Here is a 6,623-nt window from a genome sequence, read left to right as displayed (position 1 = left end):
TCAAATGTTTTGTTGCTGTTCTTATTTTATTATTTTGTTTTTTTTTTTCCATAAGAAACGAAGACAAACGAGATTTTTTCCCTAAAAAGCAATTTCAAAGCAAGGACTCTCCATTAAATTTCTGTAGTAAAAATCATCAATCTGTTTACAAAGAGTTACTTCTTGGTTTCTGTTACATGCATGTTAGACCACTTAATGTTGCCTCAGTGTCAACACAGAACTACTTTGTTTCTTTATTCATTTACTTTTCTTCTTTAATAATATGGAAGGGTTCATGAATTTGCATGTCATCCTTGTGGCCACGCTAATCATCTCTGTATCCTTAGAGTTTTAGTATATGGGCTGCTGCAGTGAGCAAAAAAAAAACACAAAAAAAACAAAACAAAACAAAAAAACAAAAAGACGGAACCACTTTAAAAAAATATTTCCGCTGTGATTCATATTGGAGAAATTTCTATTAATCTGCAGTTTCACTGACAAATTTGCCTTCCTCTTTCATCTTCTGTTAAGCCTATCTGATGACTTTCATTTCAAACATTGTAGTATTCCCTTCTAAAATTTTAGTGTAATTATTTTTTACACTTATATCTATGCTAAGATTCCAAATCAATTATTTTAATCTTGGTTTCACTTATGTCATTGATTGTATTTGCAACAACTAATATACGGTGTCTATGTTAATTTCAATATTGGAGTTTTCTCTGGGCTTATTTTTTTATTTTTATTTTTATGTTTTTTGCTTCCTTTGACCTTGAGCAATGGCTCTCATTTTCCTGTGACTTAATGTGTTAAAAAAAATTTTGATTTAGGGTTGCCTGGGTGGGCTCATTCAGGTAAGCATCTGACTTTGGCTCAGGTCATGATCTCGTGGTTCATGAGTTTGAACCCCACATCAGGCTTTGTGCTGACAGCTCAGAGCCTGGAGCCTGCTTCAGATTCTGTGTCTCCCTCTCTCTCTCTGCCCCTCCCTGCTTGTGCTCTCTCTCTCTCAAAAATAAACAAATAAATTAAAAAAAATAACTTATTTATCTCATTGGTGATTATACATTATAAAGACTCTAGATTTTGTTATCTGTCTTTTAGCAGTGTTTAGTTTTGTTCTAGAAGGCAGCTAAATTAAGCACTGATCCTTTTTGTGTGGAGATTTGTCAGATAAATCTGTTTCAGTTTTGCTCTTGGTTCTCAATGAGTGCTTTAATTCTGGGACCACAGTCTTTCCTATAAGCATGGACCTTTTGGAATTTTAAATGAAAGCGCACACTGTGTACTTTGTTTCTCTAACTTGTGAAATTCACACTCCAAACTCTTGCTTCTCCACGGGGGGTCAGGAGAAATAGCATCTCAGCTCTTTAAACCTTCTACTACTTGCTTTCCATTGGGATACTGGGAGTCTTACCAGGCCAAGCACTAAGCACTGTTCATGGGCCAGTCGTAGTTTCAGATGTGTTTATATCCAGATGTCAGGCACAATCCTCTGTAGCTCTTCATATTCCAGGACTTTCTCAATTTATATCTTCTTTGGGACCACTGAATTTTGTTATTTGATACATCAAATCAATAAGCTCATCTTTCTTCTGGATTTCTAGGTGGTCTGTACTATGAAGACTGAAGGGGAAGAGGTTATATAAAGTTGGATTGAATCCAACAAATTTCCATCATCAAAATTGAATCCTCCCTAGTTTCTCCCTTATCTTCGGTCCTCTCCAATTGTTTTAAATAGTTTTAACATATATTTAACCTATAATTAATAATTAAATATTCTATCATTTAGAAGATAATATAAGCTACTAGTAGTGGAACACCTATTTTTCACCCACAAGTTTTCGTCAAAGCTCATAGAGCAATGAAATATAAAAAATCAATAAGAATATAGAAAATATGAAGGACAAAATTAGCAAGCCTGATAAATAGTTAAACAGCAGACATTCAACCAAATTACAAGGGTGAACATTGTGTTCAAATGCTACCAGTTATTTACCTAAACTGATTTTACACTGCGCTGTAAATAAAGCTTCAAGAATTTCAATGAACACTTAGAGTATGTTCTTAGATGAGAGTAAAATAAAAGGTGAAATCCTCAGTTGTTTAGAAATTAGTCAAGATTCAGGGTGCCTGAGTGGCTTAGTTGGTTAAGAGTCTGATTCTTGATTTTGGATCAGGTCATGATCTCATGGTTCATGGGTTTGAGCCCCATGCCCAGCTCTGTACTGACAGTGCAGGGCCTTCTTGGGATTCTCTCTCTCCCTCTCTCTCTGCCCCTCCCCAGCTCACATGGGTGTGCGCACTTTGTCTCTCAAAATAACTAACTAAACTTAAAAAAAATAGTCAAGATTCTATATTAGTCAAGATTCTAAATAATCCACAGATCAATGAGCCATTAAAGAAATTATAAAATTTTTGTAACTGAGTGATTATAAATGATAATCAAACCTTGTGGGCTATCGGTAGAGTTGTATTTTCATGAATATATTAAAAATACATAACATTCAATGACCTCATCCTACATCTGGAAATATATGGTAAAGTAGAACAAATTAATTTCATAAAGTAAAAGGGAAAAAATAGTAGCAATAAGAGGATGAATTAATAAAATTAAAGTAGGGACACTTGCATTAAGCCTGACTCTTGATTTCAGTTCAGGTCATGATCTCACAGTTTGTGAGTTTGAGCCCCGCATCGGGCTTTGTGCTGAAGGTGCAGAGCCTGCTTGGGATTCTGTCTCCCTCTCTCTCTCTCTCTCTCTGCCCCTCCCCACTTGATCTCTATCTCTAAAAATAAAAATATTTATTTTAAAATCAGTTGCCAAATTAAGAATAGAAGAGAACTGCTTTAATGAGAGTTTAAGCTTATTCCACAATGTGGTACAGAAATTTTACTCTTTTAGTAAAAGTTCAATGGAAATGAGTGCAGATATCCACCAAAAGCTTTGCAAAAGAATATTGTTAAAGGTAAGTTGAGAAATGCTAATTTTTTGAATTTATTTGACCAAACATAGATTTGAATTTGGCAAGACCAAACTGGAAATGGCTACGAGCAGTCCACCCATAGGCAATAGGGAAAGACATTTATAGAGAAGATGTGGAAGTGAAGCAAGGAACTTATTTCATTGGCTGTAGCTTAGGTAGTTTCTTCATTTCAGAAAGCCTCGTTGGCTGTTTGTGACTGGTTGTCTTAGGTTCCAATTTCTTAACCTTGACATATTTACATGCTTAGGTTTTGGTTTGCTTACTTAGGTTGCTAAGGCATTAGAGAGACCTCAATCTAAGCTTCTAAGCTTCTTTGTTTAAATACCTTGACAGTGTTTAAATTGTTTAATTTTTTAAATTTTATTTTGGAGTGAGAGAGAGAACATGTGCACATGAGTCAGGGAGGGGCAGAGAGAGAGAAAGAGAAAGAGAGAGGGAGAGAGAGAGAATCTTAAGCAGGCTCCATACTCAGCGCAGAGACTGACAGGGGCTCATTCCCACGACCCTAGGATCAAGAGTCCTACACTCAACTGACTGAGCCACCCAGGCACCCCCAAATTGTTTAAACTTTTAATTATTGAACAATATCAGTATATTCATAATTACTCATTTTGGAGAAAACAAAATTCTATAAAGAGATGATAGATAAATATTTTCACAGGATGGCAAACTGTGCTCTAATGCCAGTGGGGGGAGAAAACAGCATAGAATTTAGAACAATGATGAATTTCACAAATTAAATGAGAGGTGAAAAAACTGTATGTATATAAAAAATATACGATTTATACAGAGTTGGCTTCAGGAGTGTGTAACCAGCGTAGTTACACAGGGCCCACGCTTGGCTTAATGTTCTACTGTCACCACCTTGAAATTCTTAATGCATTTTGAACAAGTGACCCAGCCTTCTCATTTTGCACTGAGTCTCTCAAATTATGTAGCCAATTCAGACTGTATAATTCAGTGTACATAAATGGAAAAAGAAGGTCCTACTAATATATGAATTATAAGTCTGGAGAGTAGTTGTCTTGGAAAAAACAGTTGATTACTGGGAGACGTCTCTGTATAAATATGCAAATATTCTTTTCCTAGATGTAGTTCCTGGTTACATGAGTTGCCATACTTCATGATAATTCAGTGAGTATTTTTATGTAGATGTGTTATACTTTAGTTAAAATTTTCTAGAAAAGATTTACTTGATGCTGATGTTTTTATGATGTCTATTGGAGTCCAAGTGCCTTAATTTTTTTTTTTTTTGAATAATGTTAGTTCTGAGGTCCAGAACTTTGGTATCCATAAGCCTGTTTCATTTTTTGTCTATCACTAGAAAACAAAATCAGTTAAAGCCTGATTCGATTTACATTATCTGTATCTTCCACTAAAATATATTCTTGTGCGCCGGTTATTTGTAATTAAGTTTGAAAGAAAAGTATATTAACCACTTTTCACATTGGCATGTTGACATTTCTGAAAATTAGTAAAATGAATGGAGATTTGATGTTTGATTTTGTTCCCCTTATAACGTGCATGTCCTTATTTATGTGAGATTCAAGTCAACCAGTGGTGCTCAATATTCAGAAGAAGCAAAATAGCATTCTAGTTCATCCAGGCAAAGTATTTGTGCTTAATGGCCCTAAAGGCATCTTGCAGTATGGCTTGAGGTGGGGTGCTGCTTCTGTGCCTCTTTGGAAATTAGTGTGTCATTTGGGAAAAATGTTAAATAGGAAGCACTTGCCACAAAATTTTTTTATAGATGAGAATTTTCCTACTTAAGTGTTCCATATTATACTGTATGCTTTGAACTTGTGGTTTTGTGGTACATTGAGGATTTATTTTTCGGAAATGGTTGGATTGAGGAAGAAAAGTTTAATGGCAAAATCGATAAAATCAGATAAAGTTGAATCAATGAAGATATACTGGTCATTTTAAACTCTGTCAATTATCAGATACATCATATATTAAGTGCTAAAAGGTTTTTTTAAAATTTTTATTAAACATTTTTAAATTTTAATCATGCATTCTATATATCTATATCTGTATCTATATCTATATCTATATCTATATCTATATCTATATATATCTATATCTATCTTTACAAATGGTGTGCAGCCAAATTGATAGAATTATTGCTTATTTATAGCAGAAATTGCAGTAGAAATATATTTAACATTTTACTTAATTTTTTTGAATTATTTTCCTTAATTTGAACAATCAGCAAGTGAATATTTCTGAGAAATCTATATTAATTTTTTGTTTTATGATTCTGATTTTTAATATTATATTGTCCTTTGTGTGCAGAAATTACTAACTCAATTATAGTATTAGCTCTACAGATTTTTCTTAGATTTGAAACCGCAGTCCGTATTCGTAGAACCTGACAGTCTTTGAAATCCTGCTTTTGTTCCTCACAATCAGCCTGTAGCCATAGATCAAAAATATCCACTTCATTTCTGATTGCAGTAGCCAGGGCCCTATAGTTAATGTTCTGATTTTCCAGCAGGGACACATTATTGGAAGCTGTGCTTCAGGGTGTCCCTTTTTTTCTTCCTCGTACTACACCTGGTTGACCCACTTCAGCTCACAGTAAAAGAGCTGCTTCTTAGTCCTCAGCCAAATGGCTAAAACATCACAATATGTTTAGGCAGTGATGACCATTAAATTTTATTGTCATATGGTTGGCCGTCCCAGCACCTCCTGCTCCCCTTCCCTTGTGTGGGAGACAATTAACTTGATCAGAGTATAATACAAGCTGGTCATTAAGCTTTCTTTTCATTAAAAAAATAATAAAACAAACAACAAGAAGACCACCCCCCAAAACCTGTTCTACTTTGCATAACAATGAAGATCATTAAACAGTACATGCCACAGTGTATGCCATACCTGGGAATTAAATGTAATTTGAAGTAAAAGCCATCTAGTAATAGCACAAGAAGAAACAAAAGAAAGGAAACAATGACAACAGGGGAAGCTTTGGGTCAGAGATGAATGAGCAAAATCAAAGCCAGATAATTCTTTGGTCAAAGCCAAGAATATGGGTGTGTGTGTGTGTGTGTGTGTGTGTGTGTGTGTGCGCGCGCACATTTGTGTATGTGCACATGTGTGTGATAAAGACACACACGAGGATCCAAACATATAAAAGGGCATACATAGCAAAGTCCAAATTCAGGAAACTATAGTTTGAGGGAGCCAAGAATATTATGCAAAAAAGATAATTTGTAAATTTGGCTTCTCTGAGGTTTTTAGAGGAGGAATGGAAACATTATTAGCAGAAGTAGAGAATAAGCATGTAGGGAGAGAGAATGGCTCCCTGTTGTGTGCTTCCCAGGCAGAAGAATTCTCAAAGATACTCTTAAGAGTTTGAGCTTCAGGGTTTTGATTTCTGTTCCACCTGCCATCATGAAAGGCCAGTGACATCTCAGAATTCTTGCACATGCTTAATTGTACATATAACATCCATTAAATTTTTGTGATAGGCTAGGGAAGAATTAGAAGAAAAAGAATGAAAATCATTAGATTCAACAGAAAAAATATGTATATAATATGGTTTTGTAATGGCTTCCCTGAGGGATTGATGTCTCTCCTAAGTATTCTTTTTTTCCCCACTTTTAATCTCTTAGCTGAACTTTTTCTTCCATCTATTCGAGTGAGATTAAATTAGAG

The 6,623-nt window shown here is 34.8% G+C and overlaps 1 non-coding gene across 1 annotated transcript; it reads right to left on the bottom strand.

The window, feature by feature from the left end:
* Positions 1–256: 256 nt before the first annotated feature.
* On the bottom strand, positions 257–358 carry LOC111560330. Its single transcript, XR_002742079.2, has one exon. It is a non-coding gene; the product is annotated as a U6 spliceosomal RNA (small nuclear RNA).
* Between the last annotated feature and the right edge of the window lie 6,265 nt (positions 359–6,623).

The sequence above is a fragment of the Felis catus genome, chromosome B1, assembly GCF_018350175.1.
Source record: "Felis catus isolate Fca126 chromosome B1, F.catus_Fca126_mat1.0, whole genome shotgun sequence".
NCBI lineage: Eukaryota > Metazoa > Chordata > Mammalia > Carnivora > Felidae > Felis > Felis catus.
The sequence above is the reverse complement of the archived record's forward strand: the minus strand, read 5'-3'. Positions and strand labels throughout refer to the sequence as shown.